The 27,625-nt window shown below is 40.6% G+C and overlaps 1 protein-coding gene across 3 annotated transcripts in view; it reads left to right on the top strand.

Moving 5' to 3' along the window:
- Positions 1-4,394: 4,394 nt before the first annotated feature.
- Positions 4,395-27,625, top strand: part of LOC137332955 (BCL-6 corepressor-like protein 1) — a 152,555-nt gene continuing 129,324 nt past the window's right edge. For 2 of the 3 annotated variants that reach the window (XM_067997003.1, XM_067997002.1), the window contains exon 1: positions 4,545-4,609. The gene's annotated coding sequence lies outside the window, so the exon portion shown is untranslated. Of the gene's footprint in view, positions 4,610-27,625 lie in introns of all 3 variants that reach the window. The other variant, XR_010965766.1, reaches the window with a different exon arrangement.

Genomic DNA, 27,625 nt, shown 5'->3' with positions numbered 1-27,625 from the left:
AATATTAATAAGGCAATTAAAATACAACTTGTATCTATTGGTTAGATTTGGCTTTATTCATAGATATTTAATGCAGTGTGCACAAAATGGAGCCCATTTCCTTCAGCGTGTTCATTATACACAGATAGCACGATTAAAATTACCAAATTTCTAGCAGAGCCAGTGGATGAGATCCAGTTTTGATGTAAGCAGGAGTCCAGTTGTCCAAAAAGTGAAATAATTGAAACATTCATCTCCCTCTCTAGTGTATATAGTTTAGATCTAAAAGATCTCATGTTTAAACTATTGTGGAGCAAGCATGGAACAAATGCAACTCCTTTTATTATTTTAAGTTAGTTAGACACTTTGCCTTTATACATGGTGAAGTATGGTTTGCGGATTAAATGTATATCATGCCTGTATTCACGGGTAAATCAGGCAAAAATGTTGATGACCTATATGTGTCCCCACAACAATCAAAACATGTATAAAGGTTGTGTAGTATTGTGATGTCAAAACTGATTTGAATGAAGTTAAAATGGCAATTAAGGTCCCACCAAATTAGATGCTCTTTAAATGACCTGAAGCGTCTAATGTATGGAAAAAAATATACATTATACAATAATTTTGCAAACTGAAAGCCAACCAACTCAGTGTTTAATGTTTTAGTGACTTTGTTACAAAAAAAAACCATCACCACAGCAGCAGCAACAACAACAGAGCTGTTTGACATGATGTGAAGTTGACAAGTTCCCTTTTGAAAAGGGATATGGCCATTTTAAACGAAGTTTAAAGGGGTCAGATCCTGGATTTAAAAGGGCAATGCCAATCTGCTGTAGTAATAGTTTTAAATTCAATTCCACCTAGATTTTACCCTTCAGTAAGGTTAACTACACTACTCAATGGAGTTAAATATAAAATGTTCATTTTGGAATATTTTAAATTACAATTCAGCTGATATGTTTTAAACCAGAATGAATATTTTGTGCATTTCCCCCAGCATCATAAATTATTCAGCTCGGCTCTGCCCCTGACGTCCCAGTTTAGTACTCTGACCCCAATTAGACACGCCTGTGCAACATGTTAGCAGCAACAGTGTGACAAGTCTGAGTGTGTTAGAAACATAACAATGGAACAGTGATGACACTTGGGGGGGCCAACAGGAATACAAGTTTCCGTCTGTCAATCTGACTGCTGATGGTTCTTTCCGATTCTAACTTTATGTTTGACTGCCTACAGTTCCCTTTGTGTGTGTGTGTGTGTGTGTGTGTGTCTCTGTATGAGTGTGTGTTTTTTCGTGTGTGTGTGTGTGTGTGAGAGAGAGAGTGTGTCTCTCTATCGCACTCCTCCCATTTCTGTCTTCAATTCTAACTGTGTTTTGCCATTTGTGATTCTTTCTCGCAGTTTCTCTCTGTGTCTGTGTTCTTTTTCCTTTCTCCCTCTCTCTATGTTTCTCACTCTCCTCCCTTTTAACTTTTGGTTTGTCTTTGATTCTCTTCCCTGTTGCTCTTTTCCCTTTGAGTCCTATTTAGCTGTTCGAGATTCTCAATCACTTTCCCCCTTATTTCTTTCTCTCTGATTCTAACTTTTTGACTGCCTCTGATTTACTCTTCCATTCATGTTGTTTTCTCTTTCTTTATGTCTGATTCTGATTATTTTTCTTTCTCATTCACTCCCATCCATATCTCTTCCTCTCTCGTTCTAACTTTGTGTTTGTCTGTGTGATTCTCTCTGCCTCTCTCTCTGATTGCCCCTCTCTCTCTTTATGACACCAATTTTCTGTATGTTTCTAATAATTTTTTCTAATCTCTCCCAATCACTAGCTCTCTCTGACATTCTTTGTTTGACTATTTATGATTTTCTCTCTTTCTTTTCCTCTGTCACTTCCCTTCATATCTCTTTTTCTCTCTGTGACTCTAACCTTCTGTTTGTCTCTAATCCTCTTTATTCTACCTTTCCCCCACCTTTCTTGCACAAAAAAATCTTCCTGTTTGGTTGTTTCTGATTTTCTCTCTACCTCTTTCACTTTCCCTCCATCTCTCTCTGCTTCTAATTTTCCATCTATCAGTCTGCGAATCTCTCCCTCTTTTCTTGCCCCTTTTTTCAATATAGTAGACAGTTAAATGAAATGAAGAGTATTAACAGATTCAAAAGAAGTCAGGAATCACTCGTTGATGCCTGAGCAAGTTTACCCAATAGGCAACTGAGGTGTATAGATCAGGAAAGTCGCAGGTTTAATCCCCGCTCTGTGCTTGTTACCTTATCTCTCTGGTGTTGGTAGGGGTATTGTAATATGTTCCAATGTCCCTGGGTTAAAGAAAGAGAAAAATTAACCAATCAGCTCATTATTAAAATCTAGCAACCCTTGCGGAATTGTATGTAAGAGCATCAGATGGGGATAGGATTGGGCTTTTGAAGTTCCTTTTGAAGAAGAGAACGTCTATTTATTTTTCTCTACAATCCATTTTTCTCAGGTTAGACTTAACTAATTCCATCTTATCTTAACTGATTAATGAACTAAATGCCACTGTTGTCTTGAAATGTTTTAATTTGGAAACTTTCCCCCAAACTCCCATGGACACCGGGTGCAGAGCTAGATGTGTGCTCTGAATACTTCAGGAAAAGTGTCAAGAATTCAATTTGCAAGCCATAAATTTCTACATAGAAATGGAACCCAGTTATTCACTAACTTTTTTGTCTTGGTCCACAATCCCACTATTTTTCTTTCTGTCTTATTTTATGTATCCACTTGCAGCAATTTCCCATTGCAGGCTGTGGATAAAGGCCTGGAGACGCAGGCAGCAGCACATCTGCTGAGGACCACTGCTGAAGGGAAGTGGGCCACAGCTGGCTCCTGAGCAATGTTATAGGGCCAATATTACAGAACTGTGTTTTGTGGCTGGCAGCTTATATCAGAATATTGTGGGATGTTCTCCATCATTTTTTGGCCATTAAAATGAATGAATGTAAAATCATAGAGGTGCGTCTGTAATTTTACTTGTGAGGATTATTGAAATGGTAACTACTGGAAGAATGAAAAATGACAGCAGAATGGCAATTCTAACACAACTAGTACAGTAAAGATATTCAGCAGTTTTAGAATGGTGATTCTCATGGGTAAAGTTTTACATGACAATTACACCTATAAAGCTCTTTGAAACTAAAATAAATTATGATAAAACCCATTCATCTGGAAACATCTTTCAATTTTCAGACTGCTGCTCTGTTATACATGGGAGTCCTGCAAGAAGTGTGCTCTTTTACAGAAAGGGTTTTCATACATTTTTGCATCAAGAGTGAGAGAAAGAGCCATAACTAATAATATGTGCTACATCAGAGATGGTGGTACATCTGAGGTGGTCTTCTGGTGAGGGGCTAATCTTGGTTATTCTTAAATATTCAGCAGTTAAATGCAGATAGATATTAAAGTGCATGCTATTATTTTACCAGGATCCACCACAGTCTCCTGATGTTTCTTTCTCAGGACCTCAACCCTGTGTAAACCTCCTTACCTTGGCACTTCGACCAGGTTTCTCATTTTTTTAAAAAAAGCAGAATGAATGAATATAGGATGCCATACTGGTCGGCAGTGGGTTGCTAACTTTGATGAGGGAGTTATGAATGGGTAGTTTATTGGTGACCGGCTGCCCATGATACGAAAATGTTCATGTTACATGGATGTTGCTAAACGTGTTGTGGAGAACACCTGGTGGCTCAATGCCTGTAAATTATCTGCAGAACTAAGTATAGTGCGACACAAGATGGTGAATGCGAGCATGTGAGTGAGCAAGAGTGAAGTTCCTAACGGGGGAGGATATATATCTCAGGACTTAAAAATGGAGCATTGCCTGAATTCTCTTCCATGCACGGGTTTCTGAAAAAAACTTATCTGCAGAAGTTGGTGATTAATGTGTGATTTAAGAAAGATTGCCCATCCTGAGCTGTGTCCGATCTCCAGGAAGGGAATCGAAGACACTACAGTGCCTGGTCCCGCTGAGCTGGGATCCTCTGCCACCACCAACAGCCCCCCCCCCCCCTCCCCCGCAAGCTTACCATTTTATTACCGTGAAAATATCGTGACCGGCCACTAAATGTAATGCAATTTCCTTTTAGTTACTGTACTACTGTTTTTAATGAATGCTGCTTAAAAAATTAATTGAGGTTGCTTTTAACAGTTTATGGGCCCCACTCGGTCAGACCACTAGTTAAAAATGATTAATCCACGAGGTGGGATTTTTGCAAAAAAAAATGTAAACCGCGAGGACTGTATCTCGTTGCGAGGGCAGCATTTTATTTTTTAAAAAAAGCGATAACAGAACGCCGAGAAGCCGATCTGACAGTAGGTAGGGGGTCTGGGTGAGAAGGGACATTGCCCTTTTAAGGGTGGAGGAGGTTGTTGATACAGATGACGGAAATTGTGTTACAGGGCGGCGGCGTGGCTGCGCAAAGACACTCCGGGGAAATCTCAATTTCTTCACCAATCACCCCCGACAAATATATCTGGCTGCTCTTTCTCCTCGTCCCCGAGATCGCTAAGCCAGCCGGTTTAGGAGGAGGAGGAGGAGGAGTTGGGTGGTGGTAGGAGGGGGGGGGGGACGGTGAGAGCTTCAGTAACTAACAGGCCCCGAAGGTAAGACTGTACCGGGTTTGGTGGGGTGGTTTGGGGGGGGGGGGGGGGGGCAGAGATCGGGCTTGCTTTGTTTCTCTCTGATGATGATGATGGCTTGGGGATCGCGCAGGGAGAGGGAGAGAGAGAGACTCGGAAATAAATGTAGCGCAGTTGGCCGGGAGCTCAGCGCAGCGCAGGGGTGCGATCCCCAGGCAGCCTCCGCTCCCACACACACACACACACACACATCGCGAACTCCGCCTGTCTCTGCCAATAACACCCGATCGCAATCAATGTCCCCGCTCGCCGGGAGAGCCACGGAACGAAAGGGACGACAGGAGGCAACTATCCCAAGTTTCACTGATCAATATGAACCCAGCACTTGACACATTTCCGTCAAATGGACCAACTTCGGCCTCGTTAAAAACATTGCAGATTTTTTTTTTAAAAACAGCACAAAATATGATAACTTAAGACTTTAGAATAATTTTAGGTGGTGTTGGAGAAATCCGTCATTCAGATTATACAAAGTTATGAGAAGGTACGAATAGGTCGTTTGGTACTCACTCCCCCCCCACCCCCCCACCTCCCGTCCTAAATTTGATATATGGCTTCAGCAAGTGTGAAGGCGAATATCACACAGCGACCCCGGGCATCGATCAGATAAACTCCGAATCAATTCTGTCAGATCTATTTTTTAAAAAGTTGGTGTTAAGAGGGCCCGAATCGCGTAAGTGGGAGAGCCGAATGAATGGATCGGGGACAAATAAGATCTGATGGGCAGGGACGATGTTATCCCTTTGGAGGGAGTGTACTGTACAAAGGGCAGGACTGTTCAACCCACATCACCAAACCCTAAAGAGGAACCTTCCATTTTTGTTTTACTGTACTGGCTCACCAAGGTCACAGGTTGAAGCGTGTGAGTGAGCTCAATGGCAGGATGGCGAAGTGTGCATTGGCTATGTTTAGATGGTGAGGAATTGCATTGTATGTAGAATATTAGTTGGCTGGCAGAAAATTATTAGATTATATGGCTCTAACATCGTAAACTGGGAGAGCCAATTAACAAATGTTAACAAGCACAAGGATTGAATTAGGTCGGCAAACTCATCACCGGCTGTTTCTCATAGGTGATAAATACTCAGAAGTTTTAATCTGAAATCAAACTTCTGTTCTCTACTTTTCCTACTGCCCTGTAGTGGGCTCACCAGGTGCAATAGAGAGTGTGTAAGTGTAAGGGTAACAAGGTTGATGGCAATATCTGACCTGAATGTACATATTGGGCAGGTTCTATAATCTTCCAGGAGTCTTTCCAGCACATTGTCAGTAAAGAAACTATTTAAAGTATATAAATACAGAAAATGTTGCAGACATATACAGCAGATCCATCAGCATCCAAAAGGGAAAGTTGGTTAACATTTTGAGTGGAGAGCCTTTGTCAGAAAAGTTCTGCATCTGTAACACTAACTTGTTTGTCCTTCTTCAGATGCTGTCGGACCTGCTACACCTTTCCAGCCTTTCCAGTATTTCTTTTTATCTCTCTTATCTCCATTCAGTATACATGTGAGACTGAGCTGGTTTTTGGGCTGAAGTGTGCCAGATTGGTGCCTGCATAAAGGGAAACCACATAAACCTTGGTAAACCAGCCATACAGCTATCTCTTAATTCTTCTTTTAGTATTCATTTTAATTTCCCTGATTCTTAAAACGATGACTGGTACTGTGTTACAGTATGTGGTAAATAGGGACTGTCATACAATAGAATTACAGGTGGAATATATCACCTCTTTTTCTGATGTTCAAATGTGAGAAATGCTTTCTTTTGCGGGGAGAGAAGACAGGAGTATTTAGTATATCTTATAATAAAGGTATAGTGATCTGATTTGACCGTTAACACAAAGTTATAAATTACCTAAATTTGCCCAACCTGGGTACTCTAACATATGCTGGCAAGTTCAGAAAAAATACAATTTTTAGAAAAAAAAGTACAACATATTATCCATCATACAGACTTGTACCAGTTTAATCTCTGCCTGACAATTTTTTAAAAGGTTTTTGCATGTCCCGAGTATTTTAACACTTTTTAAAGGTGCACTAAATTTATTGTGATGAGGCTAGTATTATTTCATGCTTGTGGCATAGGAACTCACAGCCTGATGACTCTGGCCTTCCAACTGAACGAAGATATGTGCTGGTAACTGACCTGCAATGGCTGTAGATCAATAGAAAGAAAGAGCGAGCTTGCATTCTTATATTGCCTTTCACGTCCTCGAGACATCCCAAAGGGCTTCACAGCCAGTGAATTATTTTGAAATGCAGTCACTATTATTACTTAGGCAAAAGAAAGCAGCCAATTTGTGCATAACTATCACATAAATGACCAGTTAATCTGTTTTTGTGGTGTTGGTTGAGAGATAAATGTTGCCAGGACATCTGCTGTTCTTTGATTATTGCTGTGGAATCTTTTACAGCCTCCTGAACAGACTTGGTTTAATGTCTCATCGGAAAGATGGCACTTCTGTTAGTGCAACGTTCTCTCAGTACTTCACTGAAGTGTCAGCCTAGATTATGTGCTGAAGTCCCTGAAGTGGGCTTAAACCCCAAACTTTCTGATTCAGACACACGAGCACTCCCACTAATCGAAGCTGACAGTATTAAGTTTCTTTCACATGTTACTGGTATTTCTAAGCTGGCCTGGGGCCAATTGTGGCAATTTCCCCTTACCTGTGGCCCTCATCTGTGAGCGTGTCTATTTGTCTGTGGATTTAACAGTTGCTGGAATCAGGATAAGAGAGAGAAAGCACCTTTACATTGATACTGGGAATATGGGACAGTGGCACCCAAACGAAGACCTGCTACTTGATAACATTGCTCACCAGCTTTTAGTACATCTTTGTGTCTTCAGCTCCATTGAATTGCTTCTTGCTTTCCTTGCTTGCCACTTCTGTTCTGGGAATGCATTTAAAGTTGGATCCCTGATGCCTTTGGAAACTCAGAGTTCGGGTTGTTCAATTGTTGTTTGTTGATGGAAGGAATATCATGCACTTGCTACTTAAGACACGTTATCAATAAAAGAGTGAACAGAGAGAGAGAGAAAAACAATGTTTAAGAAATTTAACAAATATACATGTTTTATGGTATATCTGTAAGAGCGGGCCTTAGGCAAGTTATTGCTCAGATTATGGTCTTTAACTAAAAAATAGTGAGTACCTCTGCATTATGCCCTCAATTGCTGGTGGTTATTGTTAGTGCAGCAGAACAAGTTAACACAACAGAGCAGCAGTTATTTTATCAGGCGGTAGCTGGGAATTTAAATCTGTGCTTTCCCGACAGTGAAAGTGAGGTGAGGCGTTAAAGCCCTTTGCTTTATATGGGGCAATATGCCCACATGTATAGTTCATGTTCCACTAGTATTTCTGGAATATATTGGGCAAGACCCATGTTACTTATAACCACACTCAGTGAATAAAGTTAGCTCCTAGTTTTAAAGCTGGATGTAAGATCAGTAATTGAGTATAAATTACACTTTTACTGTTTCACCGTAAATTTCAGCAAACCTTCATGAAATACTCATATTACTCAAACTTTGGCTGCTTGTTTTTATTGCCAAAACTCCCAATAAATGAAAATAAATGGCTCAGTTTATTTTTAAGAGCAGTTTTTCTCATTCTGTCCAGTTCCTGCTGGTACCTTGGATGGCAGTGTCCGAGTTCCCTTCTTCGGTCCTTTGGTGTTACTTTCTTAACCATTTGCCGTCAATGCCAGGAACCTTCGATGAAAATGCAAGTTAACTCCCGAGTTTGATTTTTGGCAACATATTTTCAATCCAAGTAAATGTGGAGTGGTTCAGTTCTTTGTCCCATTTCATTTAATTCTTAAGCTGTTTCTTATTCATGTGATTAACAGGTTGCAGAGTCATTGAGGTTTGAGGTAAACACTTACGGGTGAAATTTCTATCTTGCAAAAAGGTGATATGAGTATAAAGCGATATTCAGTTAATATTTGTGTTGACTTGTTTGCTACAATTAATGAAGATAAGAATTTCACACCCTTAGTTATTTTACAGCAGTTTTTCTCCCATTCCCCAAAACTTGAAAGGTCCATCCATAATCCAAAAATCCAGCTGAAGACTATAAGTACTTAACTCTTTCAAGACTGAATTATAATATTTTTAGGCTTCAGAGTTCCAATCTTTTTTAAAATTGAAACAGCATGGTGAAGACCAAGGCAGATAGTGCAGAAGAAAGCAGCAGGAGAGAAGACATGGGTAATCAAGAAATAATTAAGTGACACTAAGTTGAGTTTTAAAAGCCTGTAGATCATAGGTGTTAGGGAAGACTGAGGAAGGTAAGGGGTTCCAGATTTTAGCTCCTAGGAAAGAATGTGTCAGGGTAGGAAATTTTGCAGTGAGACTCATTTCAACAATGCAAGGATGCAGTTGGAGGAAGAGTTTGTAGAATAGCATCATTGCAATTTAGGAAGAACAAGAGAAGGAAGTGTTGAGCAGCAATAATTATAGAGTTATCCTGCTGGAATAACACCCATAAATTTCTTGTGCACTCGTCTCAATTCTTGTTCTGAAAAGTGACGTGAACTTCAGAAGCTAATGGGTTAATAGAATGTGCCCATGTGCAGCAGCAATGTGTTTGTGTGGAAAGCCCACAAAGTGAATACAGTTGGAATTTTGTGAATGGTGTAAACTTTATGTAAAGTTATGGATCAGTCATTTCGGAGCTGGGAAAAGACAGATAAATTTCAGGAATGTTTTTCAGGTGAGTTTTTTTTGTGCGGTATCATCCAAATATCCCAATTTTGCAATTTTGCGTAAAATGTGAAACCTGTTTTGATCCTCAACTATGAATTGAATTTTGTGGCCAGTAATCTACAATATTGTGTTGCGCTCAACAGTGACACTCTTGGCCAGTTGGAGAACTGCAGCAGCATGTAGCGTTTAGAATAGATTTCTGACTGACATGGAATTAGATGAGTATAAAGGGAGCACAAAATAAGTTCTAAAAAGAAAACTAGAAAAGAAAGAAAGGATTTGCATTTATATAGTGCCTTTCATGATGTCATGACATCTCATGGTGCCTCACAGATAATGATGTACTTTTGAAGTGTAGTCATTGTCATATAGGAAATACGGCAGCCAACTTGCACACGGCAAGGTCCCACAAACAGTAATGAGATAAATGACCAGATAATCTGTATTTGGTGGTGTTGGTTGAGAGATAACTTTTGGCCAGGACACCGGGAGAACTCCCCTGCTCTTCAAGTAGTGCCATGGGATCTTTTACGTCCACCTGAGAGTGCAGACAGGACCTCAGTTTAATATGTCATCCTAAAGACAGCACCTATGACAATGCAGTATTTCCTTAGTACTGTACTGAAGTGTTAGCCTAGGTTATGGACTTCAGTCTCTGGAGTGGCGCTTGAACCCACAGGTGAGAGTGCTACAACTGAACCAAGTCTTATACTAAGTACATTAAAGCTAACTGGAGAGCCCCTACTGATACCCTTGCTGAGACCAAAAACTCAAAAAACTGGGATCAAACTGGAGACTCTATGGTCTGCATGGCTTAGTACTATACCAGGTCATGCATTTATCCTGAATGTTATTTAGGGAGCTCATTTTCCTACTCTTTGAAATTTAAAAAAATATACCTCAATCAAGGTAGAGTTAGTATTTTTATTGCTTTGTAAATGTGTGCTAAAGTTGCTTGTGTTGTATGCTGAGAATTTGAGGGGAGGAAGAGAAGAGAGAAAGAGTATTTTGTTTAGGTTTTGATTTACACAAGGTTTCTCCAACTGATATCAGAGAGTTGCTGTTGTTATATGTGGTGCTGCATCGCTGCCCAGAGATCATCCCATGGAAAACTCTGTTGCTTGTAGTTTTCGTAGTCACAAAGTTGCAATACTTACAGAGAAGATTAAAAGTAATGGAACTGGGGAGGAACGTGAGAGTAAGCTGAAGATGAAGAAATGTGCAGTGTAATGTGAGAGAGAGTAAGAGGAAATCAAATAGAGTTCAAAAGAAATAGAGTGTGAGACGGGAATGCAGAGAGCAAGAGGAATAGAAATGACCTACAATCAAGGTCCTATATTTTGGCTGTGCTTTTAATCTGTTCAGCAAGACAAATACACCGTTTCTTTCTTCCACTCCTCATCTGCCATCTGCATTATCAACTTTGGTACCTTCAGTGTGTTAAGGATTTTGATTATACTTTTTAAAAACATTCTTGAACTGTAATATGAATAGGGATGTGAACTGAAGTTTTAGAATTTTTTCAAATTCTACTTTTATAATTTACATTTGAACTGCAGTGGAAATCATGATCCCAGATGTTCTGTGATGGAAACCAAGTGTAAGTGAGCTGTAAGCCACAAAGATCATGTACTTATATGTTTAAGGTGCTTGGTGTCCTCTCCACCAGTGTTAGAGTTGGAACCCCAGTTGAGGTTGATGCTGCAACCTACCAGCAAATACCTGCCTTGATTTTAGTCAGTTTTTAGCTCACTTGCTATTTTTTTTAAAGCTTTTTAAAGATCAAAGTGCAGATTTTAATATTCCATTTAATTAAACAATATCTACTTTATGTCATTTTTTAGACTTTTTAACAATATGAAATACATTAGGAACAACAGGTGAACAACATTTTTTCACCCTTCATCCAGCATATGTCTGTTTGGAACTTCCCTAACTCATTTTTCCTTCCGAAATATTCTAATGACACAGCCCCGTAAGCACTGGGAAGAACACTGTGGAAAGATATATGTTTTAGCTGAAAAGTTCTAAAATCTTTTGCCTCATTTAAAATGAGAATTCTCATTTCCATCCAAGTGCAAAATAATTACTTTTTAAGTTGTTTGTAGGCTGAGAATCTTAATTAATTAAGATATTACTTAACTGGGTGAGTTTTTTTTTGTTTTTTCCAATTTGCTCCCCATCTCTCCTGAAGCTGTTGATTTATGATGGGGTACAGTTCCATGAGCGGTAGTGGTCCTCCAGTACTTCTTTCAAGCCGTCCTTCTCCATCTGTGAGCTTGTTTTTTATGGTGGTTCTGGTCCTGAGCTGTGTGGAACACTGGTATGCATGTGTGACTTTTACTTAGTGATTATCTCTACAAATTTACTCTTAGCTGCGAATGTGGGTGAGTGTTTAGAGATTGATGCCGGAGGAGGAGGTACAAAATATAAGTCTTTGGCTCTTTTCTTCCTCTCCCACCTCTGGCAAACTGATTAATTCTGCATTTTTTTCCCTTCATGGCCCATCTTATTACCAGGTATTCTTAATTCAAACAGTAGAATGGGCCTGACCACAGATCTTTCCACACCCATTCTGCGATTGGCTGACAGGATGTACGACTCACAAGAAATAAGGAGGTACGAGTCACATGGAATAAGTTGTGTTGAAATGGAATTATTAACAACCACAACAGACTTTTATAATGCGCTTTTCACATAACAAACCTTCACAAAGTGCATTATGGGGGAAACAGTGGACACCAAGCAGAAGGTTTGGAAGAAGTTGGGAGAGGTGATCAAAGCCACAGTCAAAGAGGTAAGTTTTGAAGAGGCTTTTGAAAGTGGGATTTGTTTCTACAAAACACAGTCAGTATTGCTAAAAATTGTCACGTCTCACCCAACTAAGGCAAGTTGAATGGAGCTGACTGGAAACTCTGGGCCTCAGAGTTAAACATACAAACTGCTAGTTGGGAATCAAACATTGTACTCTCTGTGTGAATATAGTTCTTCTACTTCCTTGCAGATTTAAATTAGACAGTAGAGGGCTCTGTTTATTAGAATTTGTTTACATCTTCTAGTATGAAAGCATTTAAATCACTGGAAATAAATGAACATTGTGATTATGTTTAATGCTATGCTTCCATTTTTCTTATTTAGGATGAGTAAAATGCTTAAACATTTAATAGCTCAATATTTTAAAAAACAAATGTAATGGATCATTGCACCCTGGCCTTTATTTGTGTTTGATGGGTAGTGGCTGATGTACAGTATATGTCACAATGCTACATTTGAAGCATATTCTGCGTAGTCCAAGTGAGACCCCTGCAGCTAGTGCTGCACAGAACACATGCTAGGGTATGTCCTTGATTTATTTTGCTATAAAAAGAAATTTGTTTTTGACTTTTGTTGGTTCTCAAACAAAGGCAATCGGTATTCCAACACTTCCCCTCCCCCCTTTTGTACTGATTATCAGCATCAAGAATACTCCCAGGTCAGGCATAGTTTGAGCAAGATGTAGACCCAGCAAAAGATTTAGGTGTTCAGGTGAAACTAAACACCCTGTTAGTGAAAACAAACTCACAAAATTACTATCACTTATCACACAATCATAGGAGCAACAACTTACTTTTATATTGCACCTTTCACATAAACAGATGCTTTAGCATACACAGCAATTACATGCAATTTATTTTTACTCTAAGGCAATGCATATTAGAACAGGAAACTACAAACATAATTAGATGATAAAAGCCTAGAAATGACTTTTGACAATATTACTGGACAAATGGTTAACAAATTTGTATGAAATTCCTCTGACCACCATTTTAATGCAGACGTTAGCCTGTTTATTTTAAATGGGTTGTTAATGCCTTCACTAAAATAGCAGACAAAGAAGTGTATTATCATAATGTGAAGTTATTATCTAGGTTTTCTAGCTATTTTCTAGGCTACCCTAACAATGTATGTTAGTCAAAGCACAGAAGAACGCCACCAACTGTACCAGTGTGACATTGTTCATTTCCCAAGCCAGCTATACTTATTCGTGAGTAAGGCTGTCAACAGTTTTGCGCCTGGTCTTGAGTCTATTAGGAACTAGGTTGAGAATGTTTCTTTATAAGTAGGAGAGAAAAGACTTTCATTCCATCAAACCGGGCTGGTTTGAGAGCTGAAAGGAGAGCGAGGTGTATTTTCCTTTTTGCATAAAGTTAAAGAGAAATATTTGCACTAAACTGCTTTTGATTTATAATATGTTTAGTAAAAGAATTTGTATTTAACTTTACAAACAGAGGAAAATATCCCCCAGTGTTCCAACTCATTATGTCATCCAGACCAGCAGATGAAATTCAGTCTGGATAAGTGTAGACGTTGCACATTTGAAGAAAAAAGTGGATGATATGCAAACTCTGTGAAATGTTTTGAAATGGTTGATGGTAAAGCTGAAAGAGATCTAAGGGTGCTAGTAGACTTGACATTTGGTACATCCAGTTATTGTGGAGCAGTAATCAAGCAAAATACTGAACTACATAGTCAAGTCAGTAGAATGCAAGTCAGAGGATACCATTTTTAGATAAACTCGAAGCAAGCTACTAGAGATTCTCTTCTTTTTGTAGAACGCCCTGAGCAGCATGCTGCAAAGTGAGGAGTAACTTTGACAAAGTAGAATAATTGACGGTGTAAACACAACAATATTTAACTAGTTTGCATTGAGGCAGGAGGAGGTGGGATGGAAAAATTGTTTACAGTTGAGGTGGGATTTCTGATTCAGGGAATGTCAGAATTTCTTCTAAGCTGCTGTTCGCAACTGCATATTTGAGGAGCATCCCAGCGATGCTGGCTGCCAGTGTGGACAACTCTTGTGTGGTTTCAATATTATTTGTTTAGGTGATTTTGGGTGGATTTTCCTACATTTGGCCAGGGTGGCCAATGGAGTAAAATTAGAGTGATGGGCAGCAGTGGGGGTGGGGAGGTTTGAGGCCTAATGACAGGTCTCTGCCCTGAAAAGTTACTTGGGGATTTTCCTTGGGTTCCCCTGGGGTCAGACATCTTTGGCTGCTGCCACCCCACTCCATTGCACTGAGGTGACAGCGGGTTGGTGAAGTTTGCTGCAGAGCAACATTTTTCTCACTTAGTGCCATGTAACTGGTGGCAGTACAGAACGCCTCAGGGGAAGAGGTGTTGCAGCTGCTTGGGGCAGGACAAAGGCACTCCAAATCTGAGGCCACAAGGGCCCAGTAAGTTTTTTGGTAGTATTATTTAAAGTTGATTTTAAATTGGGGAAAGGCCAATTTTGATGGTATTAGACAGGAACTTTCAGAAGTTAATTGGGAGAGTCTGTTGGCAGGCAAAGGGACGTCTGGTAAGTGGGAGGCTTTCAAAAGTGTGTTAACCAGGGTTCAGGGTAAGCACATTCCTTATAAAGTGAAGGGCAAGGCTGGTAGAAGTAGGGAACCTTGGATGACTCGGGAGATTGAGGCCCTAGTCAAAAAGAAGAAGGAGGCATATGACATGCATAGACAGCTGGGATCAAGTGGAACCCTTGAAGAGTCTAGAGATTGCCGGAGTAGAGTTAAGAGAGAAATCAGGAGGGCAAAAAGGGGACATGAGATTGCTTTGGCAGATAAGGCAAAGGAGAATCCAAAGAGCTTCCACAAATACATAAAGGGCAAAAGAGTAACTAGGGAGAGAGTAGGGCCTCTTAAGGATCAACAAGGTCATCTATGTGCGGAACCATAAGAGATGGGTGAGATCCTAAATGAATATTTCACATCGGTATTTACGGTTGAGAAAGGCATGGATGTTAGGGAACTTGGGGAAATAAATAGTGATGTCTTGAGGAGTGTACATATTACAGAGAGGGAGGTGTTGGAAGTCTTAACGCGCATCAAGGTAGATAAATCTCCGGGACCTGATGAAATGTATCCCAGGACGTTATGGGAGGTTAGGGAGGAAATTGCGGGTCCCCTAGCAGAGATATTGGAATCATCGACAGCTACAGGTGAGGTGCCTGAAGATTGGAGGGTAGCAAATGTTGTGCCTTTGTTTAAGAAGGGCGGCAGGGAAAAGCCTGGGAAATACAGACCGGTGAGCCTGACATCTGTAGTGGGTAAGTTGTTAGAGGGTATTCTGAGAGACAGGATCTACAGGCATTTGGAGAGGCAGGGACTGATTAGGAACAGTCAGCATGGTTTTGTGAGTGGAAAATCATGTCTCACGAATTTGATTGAGTTTTTTGAAGGGGTAACCAAGAAGATAGATGAGGGCTGTGCAGTAGACGTGGTCTACATGGACTTTAGAAAAGCCTTTGACAAGGTACCGCATGGTAGGTTGTTATATAAGGTTAAATCTCACGGGATCCAAGGTGAGGTAGCCAATTGGATACAAAATTGGATTGACGACAGAAGACAGAGGGTGGTTGTAGAGGGTTGTTTTTCAAACTGGAGGCCTGTGACCAGCGGTGTGCCTCAGGGTTCGGTGCTGGGTCCGCTGTTATTTGTTATTTATATTAATGATTTGGATGAGAATTTAGGAGGCATGGTTAGTAAGTTTGCAGATGACACCAAGATTGGTGGCATTGTGGACAGTGAAGAAGGTTATCTAGGATTGCAACGGGATCTTGATAAATTGGGCCAGTGGGCCGATGAATGGCAGATGGAGTTTAATTTAGATAAATGTGAGGTGATGCATTTTGGTAGATCGAATCGGGCCGGGACCTACTCCGTTAATGGTAGGGCGTTGGGGAGAGTTATAGAACAAAGTGATCTAGGAGTACAGGTTCATAGCTCCTTGAAAGTGGAGTCACAGGTGGATAGGGTGGTGAAGAAGGCATTCAGCATGCTTGGTTTCATTGGTCAGAACATTGAATACAGGAGTTGGGATGTCTTGTTGAAGTTGTACAAGACATTAGTAAGGCCACACTTGGAATACTGTGTACAGTTCTGGTCACCCTATTATAGAAAGGATATTATTAAACTAGAAAGAGTGCAGAAAAGATTTACTAGATGCTACCAGGACTTGATGGTTTGACTTAAAGGGAGAGGTTGGATAGACTGAGACTTTTTTCCCTGGAGAGTAGGAGGTTTCAGGGTGATCTTATAGAAGTCTATAAAATAATGAGGGGCATAGATAAGGTAGATAGTCAAAATCTTTTCCCAAAGGTAGGGGAGTCTATAACAAAGGGCATAGATTTAAGGTGAGATGGGAGAGATACAAAAGGGTCCAGAGGGGCAATTTTTTCACTCAAAGGGTGGTGAGTGTCTGGAACGAGCTGCCAGAGGCAGTAGTAGAGGCGGGTACAATTTTGTCTTTTAAAAAGCATTTGGACAGTTACATGGGTAAGATGGGTATAGAGGGATATGGGCCAAGTGCAGGCAATTGGGACTAGCTTAGTGGTATAAACTGGGCAACATGGACATGTTGGGCCAAAGGGCCTGTTTCCATGTTGTAAACTTCTATGATTCTATGGTAAAGGTTTGTGAAGTTTTTTGAACTTTAAGTTTGAAAGTTTCTTTAGAGTGTTTTTCAAGTACCTATAAGGATATTAAAATCATTTCGAAGTATTATCACCATATATTTAAGTTTTAAGGCTGCAGACTGGACCGTGGAAAACATTATGGTCTCTGTTGGGCCTCCTTTGATCCTCTGCTTTGAGGAGGAAAAGGAGGATGAGAAAAAGGATTGCTAAGTTGAACTGGCACTATAGGCAGCCTCAGGCTCCTACCCACTGGTACCACTCCTCCTTGTCTGAAGGCGCAGGTGGGCTTCTTCAATGTGACCAATGCTTCAAAAGGTTGTACCTCCCTCATGAAGCAGTAACTGAGTCATGCTAGCTGTGGGTACAACTCATAAGGGAGAAATTCATCTGAGTAAGATCCAAGGCCGCTGCCAAATGAATTGTGCAGTCACAGTCCCATTTTGGCAACAAACCCAACTCAGTTACTGGCTGACTTGTAGCTTCCTGCACAACTCCCAAGGCTGCCATTTGTGGATCATTCTGCTGGTCCTTCATGCATTCCCCTACCTTGCCCCAAATCATTCTGCACATATCCTGTCAGTGATAGAAACTGACAACAAATCTGACAACCTCATACTATTTAAGGCCACCTTAGCCCCCCTTGGTGCCTACTCTTACATGCCCTTTCATTCTTAGTCTCGTACTTCCCCTGGAAGGAGGCTCTGAGGTGGTTTCTGAGGTGGTTGACTGGTGATTTGCAGCAGGACTCTTGAGGGATCGATGTTATACGTCCTTGTCTTTGCTTATGGGCTGTTTTCCCTTTAAGAAGAGAGTATGAAGGCATTCTGTGTGCCATCATATGGAATACAGCCCATGTTTCAGAAGGCATCTTTAATGGGGGTGAAGTGGCACTCACTGCCAAGGCTACCTCCTTCCATTGGCTTGGATACTGCCCTTTATGGGCCTCCTTCTCTCGGGACCTAAAAGTTGGGTCCTCTTTTGCACGATTACAGACAGTAACACCTCAATTGATGAGACCTTAAAATTGTGGGCTTGTTCGCCTTAAGAAGCACTAGCATCAGAAATTGCAGTGAGCCACATGTTTACCGGCACAAATTGGTTGCCTTGATGCTTTCAGCTGCCGCAGCAGCACTGGGTTTTCCTTCCCTGCCCCAGAGGCAGGCTGCCTATAGAGGGCACTAATGGTGCATGGCACCTGTATGAATATATAATGAAGGTGCACTGAGGAAAATTGGGTGGTTTCTTGGCAGCAAAACAAGAGTAGGTTTAAGAACAGTTCTAGTGTATTTCCTATGGTAATGCATCGATGAGGAAAATCCAGCCCCTAATGTCATATAAGGAAGAGTAGATGGGAGACAGGACAAAACATTCAAGAGGTGTGACTGTTATACAAACAATTGCAATAGAAGAAACTTTGACATTCTGTGAAATACTATCCCTCTGTCTATAGATGGCACTGTTGTTTGAGGCTAAGCTTATCAACAATTAACTATCAAGATGGTGATGAGGCATAGAAAATTATTGCATGTTTTGCAGTGGATCTATCCAGAGTAATGGCACAATGAGGGTCTTCTCAACTCAAGTGGTGAATTCTTAACTGATCAGTTGGGTATATATTTTGTCAGTGATGTCAGAATGATGCTGTTGCCATATTATTGAAGTTTACTGCTGAATTTGATATAATGATGACAAACATAAACTTAAATCAAATTTATATATTTCCTTCCCCTGTATCACTACAAGTAAATCTATTTTGCCAAAAAAAAACCTTGCTTGGGATAACTGACAGTAGATACTTGCCACAATGCTCGTTAATATATTGTGTTCTCATTAATGATGTAGGTAGTGCATGGGTCCCTCCAGTGACGAGTGCAAATTCATACAACCTTCAATATTATATACCCTTCTCAGTATGTCTCAAATTTTTAAGTAGTGCCTGAGGGCTTTACTGTATTATACATTGAATTGACTCTTTGGGATTGTGATAGTTATTCGTGCTTTGGTGAATAGATATACGTACTGAAGAAACTTTTCTTTTTTTAAAATTCAGAATACAGTAAATAGAAGAAATGTGCTATGATGTTGGACAATTTTGTAACTACTTTATCTTAATATAAAAATGCACAGAAATTTTGCTTTCAAATATTGTACTCAAAAACAAGGCCCTGATTTTAACCCAGCCCACCCGGCAGGAATGGAATGGGTGAGCCGTTAAACTCGGGAAAATCATCCTGTTCCCGCTGGAAATTCACTGCCTGCCAATTCTATTCTGTAGCTGACTGAGGTTGGAAACGCACCCACTGGAAAGAGGCGAGTGCCTCATCAATTACATTCAAATAGGGGTCCGATGATGTCATATCGATCCCAATTCGATTTTAACTGCGTAGGTGAGAAGTTCCGCCCAGTGACCAACTCGCTGCGTAAAACCTAGCGGCAATGGCTTCATAAACTGAATGACATGACTGCAAGCTGCGGTTAAAGGGGTTCTCATTTACAGGCACTCAGGGCATTAGGATCTGTGTGCCACTGTGAATAGGGCATTTATCATGAGTGCTGTTTTTGCTTTACTCCTTTGGATAGATGAACAGCTGGAGGAAGAGAAGCAGCAGCCTGAAGAACCAGGGCAGACAGCGGCTAGGCTAGAAGACAGCTGGTGAAGGGGGCTGCTCATATTAGGTCTTACCCAGCCTATAGGGTCTATAGGCCCAGACTTACTTAATTGGATATCTCTGAGGAGCAGCGCAGGAGGAGGCTGCACTTCACCAGGCAGGCTGTCGCTGACCTATGCAGTCTGCTGAAGCAGAAGCTGCTGCTTTCTGGACCAGGTAAAGCTTGCCCAATGGCTGTCAAAATCACCACTGTCATTAACTTTTTCTTCACATGCTCCTTCCAGGCTGCAAAATGGAACATCACCTATATCTCCCAGTCTGCAATGTACATCAGCATCAAACAGGTCATCAGTGCCTTCCTTGCTGGTGTAAAACAGTACATTTCGTTAGCGATGGACGCCAACAGCCGGAATGAGAGAGCTCTGGGATTTGTAGAAGTAGCTGGCTTCCCTCATTTCCAGGGCAAAATAGATTGCACACATAGCTATCAGGGCACCAGAAGACTAAAACAGATTAGCTAGTCATTTATTATTGGCTGTTGTGTTTCCCTACATTACACCAGTAACTACACTTAAAAAGTACTTAATTGTCTGTAAAGCACTTTGGGATGTCCGAAGGTCATGAAACGGAAAACATATAAATGCAAGTTCTTTCTTTATGATAGCCCGATTTTCCCAACCCTTGCCTTAGTGAATGATTATTCTCCTGGGGCAAAGGGCAGGGAAAAGTGAGTGGATATCTGTATGGCAAGCCTCCACTCACTTTACATCGCCCTGGGAGGTGGCACACAAAGCTGGCACTCAAGGCTTAGAACGGGACCATCCTCAGATTGGAGGGTCTGAGAGGTCTCACAGCAGGGTGAAGAGCCCCAATGTAAAGTTATTTTTTTAAAACTTTGCCAGGTGATCTTTGTGCCTTCGGGCCTTCTAGTTGCTGTTTTCCAGCGACCAGGAATTCATGCTGCAAACCTATTTCCTATCTAGGATTCTGGTACTAGGCCCAGCCAGAGGACGGGTCTGTGCCAGGGGTTCCCCTAACCATGGCTTGGGAAAGGAAATTTAGGCGCCTCTGGCCTCAACAGATTCAGTGCACTTTGGGTGAGTTCTTCCTTTGCAGCGTCATTGCAGAGGGCCAAGAAAATAGGCCGTGGGGTCTTTCTAAATAACATTTGTATTTGATTCAAAATCTGTTAATTCAGGGTGCTGGGGCCAATTGTAGCAACGCAATTACTGCCCCAGCTGATATCAGCTAACTCAGCACATGTAATGATCTTGCATTGAAACTTTGTATCAATAGTGAAGTACAAGAATTTCACAGTTTGTTCCCTCTGACCTGCTAGTTGTTTGTATAATTGCCGGCTGCTGTGTGGAATTAAAAAGAAAAGCTGCAAACGTTGGAAATAGCAGTTCTGTCAGCATTGGTAAAGAAAAAAGATGGGTTAATATTTTGGATATAGGCCCTTCATCAGACCTGGAAACTGAAATGGAACTAAGCCTCTTGATTGGATTGAAGTGGAGGAGGGAAAAGAGAACAATAGGTAGAAGTTAATAATCCATCACAGAGAGAAGTTCATGAGTTAGATAGCCAGCAAAAAGGTTTTTTGAAAAGCTGGAAAGAGTTGAAAACTGGTGGATGATATATGAAGATTATTTTGGTGAGTCAATAAAAAGGTATTAAAAGAGCAAAAGGTTTGAAAATAATGAAGTGCGATGGTGAGAAGACTTTGGAAAGATACACAAAAAAAAGCAAAAAAATTGGAAGAAATATAAAGGAGAAACCTGGAATAAATCTAAAAATACTGGAACCACACAGCAGATCCGCCAGCAGCCAAAAGAAGGCGGCGAGGCCAACATTCTGGGTGAAGTCCCCCTCCACCCCTGCCAGAGCTGTGTTCTGATAAAACATCATAATATTTTTCCTCCCTCCCAGATGTTGATGAACCCTCCATGCAGCTGTAGCACACCCTGCTTCCAAGGAAATGAGGGGATAGCTAAGATCTGAAGTTGCTAAACCAGGTAGTCAGACCACAGGGCTGCAGAATGCCCAGGAGAAAGATAGATACTGTTCCTGGAGCTTGGCACATAAATACTGGGAGTTCAAAGTGAGAACGGAGGGGGAGTTGAAATTGTGAACCAGAGGGAGAGCAAAATGATACGTGCGGGCAGAACCGAGATTTATGATCAAGTGGTCACAGAATCTAAATTTGGTCGTCCAGCGTGCACTGTGAACAGTGAATACAGCATGCTAAACTACAGGAAGTACACATAAACTGTTGCCTTACGCGGAAGGAGTGTTTGGAGCTCCAGACAATGGAGTGAGAAGAGATGAATGAACAAGTTTTGCATCTGCTATGGTTCCACAGGAAAGCGCCAGATGAAGGGAGCTGGAAGTCAGGGTTGAAGATAAATCAACAAGAGAACAGTTTCTGTGTAAGGTGGAGAAGAGAAGGGTGAGGAAGCTGTGCCTGGTAGTGGAATCATGCTGTAGGTGGCAGAAAAAGATATAGTGAATGCGGAGACTACTTGGATGGCATTGTGAGAGGAGGGTTAAGGGGTGAGAGCAGGTACAGACATGTTCTAGGGATCTGCCCTTGACATGTAATGTTAGATGAAAAATCGAGTGCTGACTACCTTTTCAACACCATTTCAAAAATTCAGGTGGTTGTGCATGCTCCTGATGAATTTCAGAAAGAACTTTAAGGTGAACAGGAACAGGATTACAATCGAACAGTAGAAGTCCCAGTGAAACAATGCCAACAAAAAGGTATCAAACTGAAGAAGGATAAAGGAAGTTCTAAGAACGAGAAAGGAAAAATCTGGGCCAACTAGATCTTACTAAAGTTGAAACAGTGCTTAAGGTGTTTCCTCCCGCTGACAAACAACATATACAAAATCCCACAAGCAACAACCTTAGCAGCCTTTTGTGTGGCACTTTATCAAATGTTCTTGAAAATAAAGATATACATTATCTACCAGACTTTCATCATTCATCAACTTTATAACCTCTTCAAAAATATGAATTGATATTGCCTACAAGAGACATGAAGAGATGTGTCTTGCAGACAGATTGAATAAAGTATCTCTACCCCACATCGCCAGAATGATTGACAATACGGAAGTCATGTCAATTGATGTAAATTTGGAAGCAGAAAAAGAGATAAAAAGACATCAGTGTGCTACAATACTTATCCCTATTTGAAGATAGAATAACCATGATTCAGCAAGTTACTGGAGTAGATGAAGATCTGAAATTGTTAAAAATGATAAGCAAAGTATTGCACAAGAAAAGTGCCACCAGTGATTGCTACGCATTTCAATATCAGAGGTGAACTAAGCATTCATGATGGATTGATATTTAAGGGAGAGCGAGGTGGTTGTACAAATGTGAATGAGAGAGGAAATGGAGACCAAATTTGACCTAATTGGCCTTTGCTGAACAAGGACATTGAGACATGGATATCTACTTGTGATATATGCAAGCAGTTTGAAGTTAATCAGAAAAAATAAATCCCTAATTAGCCACCAAAATAGGGTGTGACCTTTTTTGAAGCAAATAGAAGAGATTATCTCATATGTTCTAACTATTACTTTGATTTCCTTCAAATTGACAAGACTGATTAATATTGAGAAAAAGGAAAGAAGATGAAAGCTCATTTTGCATGCCATGACACTCCAACATAGATTGTATCAGAGAATGGAATTCCAAGATGCTGTACAATAACGAGTTTATTTACGTCTCCAGCTTACCAAAGTGTCTGCAGTCAAATGGCAAGGCATAGATGTCAAAAGCACAGACCCTTACCTCACTTTTAATGACTGGTCCAATACACCAGGTGAGATACTGGACAGCTCACAAGCTCAAAGACTATTTGACAGACAAACCAAGACACACCTCCCTACAGCAAGCCAGCTTCTGAAACCCAGACTAGTAAGTAATGTAAAAGTGAAGCTATTTCTCAAGGAGGATAAACTGGCTTGGCTCTATGATAAAGGTTCCAAAGAGCTTGATAAGCTTAGAGAAGGAGTTATTATCAGAATTCAGCCACAGCAGAAGGAAATCAATGCTAGCAAAAGTGCAATATCAAGTGAATGTCTAATCCTACAGTGTAAGAAATGAGGATAGAAAGAACTTTAGGAAGAACTGGAGACACTTGTGGAAAACCATAGAACAATCATTTGTGGAGTGACCTGAGAATCTGTTACACACCCCCATAATACAAGTGGAGCAATCCAGGCAGTCCCTAATCAAGAAACTATAACAGCCATAACAACAACAATTTGCATTTATATAGTTCTTCTCACGTTCGCAGGACATCCCGCAGTGCTTTACAGATCAAGGAATGAAGTGGACGTTGAGCATGAAGAAAAAAAATAGGTAGAACAAAGTTAAGGGGTGGGGATGAAAGAGTGGGTCAATGGAAAACTCTTTAGTAGGCTTTTGAATGGACAGAGGGAGGAGGTAAAGCAAATGGAATTTGGGAGGGAGTTCCAAGGGTAAGAGCATGGTGTCAAAGGAGCAAAATTGTGAGTGGGGAAATAGGCTTGAAGGAGGTCACTAAGGGAGGGTGTGGTGAATTTGTGAAAACATTTAAAGACAAGGATAAGGATCTTGAAAATGTTTTATATGGGCACAGGAAGCCAGTAGTCTAGTGAGGATCAAGGTAATGGAAGTGTGAGGCTTTGAACAGGTAAGGAAATGGGCAGCAGTATTCTGAAGTTGTTTACGCTGCAAGAAGGGAGGCTGGCTATGAAGGCATTAGAGATGTCAAGTCTCGAGATAATAAAGGCATGGATTAGATTTTTGGCGGCAGTGGGGTAAAGCAGAGCAGAGGAAAGTTCTTGTCAGTCGTCAGCAAAATAGTGAGCCAGACCAAAACCAGAACAACAGTAAGAGCCTCAGATAGAAAAGCCTGTCATCCATAGCACAAACAGCAGCCCAATTGTGCAAAAATCAAATAATAAGGATTTCCTATATTAGAGACTTTACGATTGAACATTTTGTAGTTTGTTGTTGATAGAGTGTTCTTGTGTAATAAGTTTATTTTCTTTTGAGGAGGAAGGGGTAATGATATTGAATTGAAAAATATTGACAGGGAGTTCCCCAGCCTATCCCCTCTGACCTGGTAGTTGTTTGCATGATTGACAGCTGCATTGTTGAATTACAATGGATGTGTAGCAAAGAACACATTTATTTAGTGCTGAAGACTTTGTTGTTTGTTACTGATTGTCATGTATCAACAAATGTTACAGCACAAACAAGGAATCTAACCTGAAGCCTCTTTTCTGTATACTTTTTACCAGAGCGGTTGATGCCTTTACCCACTCGGCCATAAGGGGAGTTGCTCTGATGGTTTCACTTGGAAAGAAGTAGAGTTTTGATGTTGTTTTCTACTTGCTACCATCTCTTCAGTATGTATGTGATCTTCAAAATATGGAACTACATCTTTTTTGGAAGCTAACCTAAATTGTGTACAAGAAGGCAAGACGTATTGCTGTAAATTCTGTGTGTATATAATCAGCTGGCAAATTTACACAGTACGGTTTTCTTAAGTAGTTCATTGTCCGCCGAAAAGATTTTGTTGGAAGAAGAATGTATAATTTAAACTACATTTGAATATCAGAAGCGCTATATTGTAACTGGAGCGCTGACAACATCCTAAGTTACATTTGTTGAATACGCATATAAATTCTCATTGTGTCTACCGAGTGCATGCCAAGCTGACATGATGTCACTATAGTTCCGATTATCACTGATACATTTCTAATATAGAGAGCAGTAATAATGGGCTACATAACAGTGCTAGTTTTTAGTGTTTACTTTTATTTTTAAAAACTTTTAAAAATCAATTTCTTGAATGTAGGATGCTGAAAATACTGATATTTAAATGGTTTTAAAACAAAACTTGAACCTTCCTTTTAATGGAATGCTTTTTTAAAAAATGGATGTCCCATCCAATTTTAACCCCTCCTCACTTGAAGGTGCTGACTCTTGCTGGGTATAATTTCATTGGTGCTGGTCACCATTTGGTACCTTGCCAAGTAGCCATTCTTTATGTGTGAGACAAAATAGTGATCTTTGGCAAACTGTTTCTTACCTGCATAATTTATAGCAGGGATCACTAGAAAGCAGTGAAGAGTGGGAAGTCTCGCAGATTTTCCCTTTCCTAGCGTAGGAACACTGAGGCAATCTGCAACCCTAATTAATATCAGCTAACCCAGCACAGATGGGAAATAAAACCTGGGACTTGCTGATCTGTATGACTCCGTTACACATTGCTTTATCAACTCAGCTATCAGGAGAGTTCTAATAGAATATTGAAATGGAACTCTTGTTGCCCTATCTTAACTCGCACCAAGTCCAGTTCATCCATTACCACTGTGCTCGCTGACCTAAATTGGCTCGCAGTCCCTGTGTTTATGACAGGTGGACTCCATGTTTGTGAAATTCTGTACAATGTATATTATCAGGATTCTCTGTTCTTGGAAGTTTTAAAATATACCTATGATATTCAACAAATGTTCAGACTATAGTGCAGGTTAGTGAGCAGAGTTTCCAGTGTTTTCACTAGGATTTTAGTGAAGAATAATGGTGGGCATGTGACGTTTTCATACTCTGGCATAATACCCAGTTGTATAATTATAGATATTTTATTTTCATTCAAAATTGGGTTGTGTCCGCAGAGTGCATTGATAGTTATATAACACTAGAGTGAAGTATTGATGGTTACAGGCTTATCATTAGTGGAAGTAGTGGTGGGCGCAGTTTGAGATGATGAATTAAAAGTATCACACAAGACTTGTGTTGGCACAACATTAAAGCGTATTGCTAAAAGTGCAATTTTTCCTCTAGCTTATTGGTACAAGTATGTTAAATAGACCAGTGCCAACACTGAATTACAGTGGTTTATAAATACATTATCTACAACTTCTCCTTTTATAGGGTCCTTTGTAGAGAACAGTGTCTGTGAATGCTTTACAAAAAAATGCAAACCAAACTGGAGAAAAAGGGGAAAAGACTCAGGTTGTGGGGAAGAAAGCACCATCAAAGAGAAGGGCTAATGAGAGTTTTCAAGGTGGGGGGGGAAGTAGTGAGGCAGAACAGTTTTGGGACAGCATTGCAGAAGATAGGAAAATAGTGCCTGATGGAACCAAGTGCCATTTATGGAGTGGAGAACACAATGTAATGTGATGTTGGAGGAGCAGAGGATTTGTACAGGAATGCACAGCTGGATGAGACTGCAGAGATAGGGTTAGATGAACAGTGGAAGAATTTGAACACAGGGATGAGGATTTTATAATTGTATGGGTACAAGAAACCAGTAGAGCTTGGCAAGGAGAGGGGTTATGGTGAAAAGAAGTTTGTGCGGGAGAGCACGTGGGCTGCAACTTTCTTGATAAGTTGTAATTTGGGGAATCCGGTCTGGTCATCAGTCTTGTTTTGATAAGAATTACTTTTTTTCTGGTGGAAAAACACATTTGCTACTGACACAGCTACTAGCAGAAAAACTTGCTTATATTAATGGAAGGAGGGAAAGGAGCAGAAATTTCAGGTCTGTTTTTGTACCTGCAACTTGTTCTTGTATACAGGCTAGCTTGATGCATAAAGACCTTTACCATGATAAAGACCTTGCCCTTAAATGACACAAACTGTTACTAACGTGGCAAGCTATCTCTAAGAAGCCACAGAGATACAGAATGTGGGGAATATCAAGCTGGTGACATTAGGTAGATTTGAAATACATTGTTCAAGCTTGTGGAGGGGAGTTCTGTATTGTATCTGGCTCATGCATTATCTGAGCAGGGAGTATTTGGAGTTGCCACTGGTACAAAGAAAGAGGTGTTCAATCTCACATAGTCTTTTCTCTTTGAGTACATGGGTTCCAAAACAATATATATAAATCTAATGACTGCACAAATTTCTGTCCACATTACCCTTGCTTCTTGTGTCACAAATTTAGAGTAATGCTTTTATGTCAGCATTTTATAATGTAAAATTGCTTTGTGAACATTTATAATGGGAATTCCTATGTTAACGATGGCAACACTTGCCTGTCATGCGGCAACAGGCCGCCTTCTACTTGGTGACACTGTAGACCCTCCCAAGTCATATCTCCCACATGCTGTATCTCCTATGGCCACAGAACTGAAGGCTGAAAACCTCATTTCCACCATCAGTTCAGGGATAGGAATCAGGAAGGGAAGCACAGGCTAC

This window comes from Heptranchias perlo, chromosome 15, assembly GCF_035084215.1.
Source record: "Heptranchias perlo isolate sHepPer1 chromosome 15, sHepPer1.hap1, whole genome shotgun sequence".
Classification (NCBI taxonomy): domain Eukaryota; kingdom Metazoa; phylum Chordata; class Chondrichthyes; order Hexanchiformes; family Hexanchidae; genus Heptranchias; species Heptranchias perlo.
Note: the sequence above shows the minus strand (reverse complement) of the source record. Positions and strands in the feature narration are given on the sequence as shown.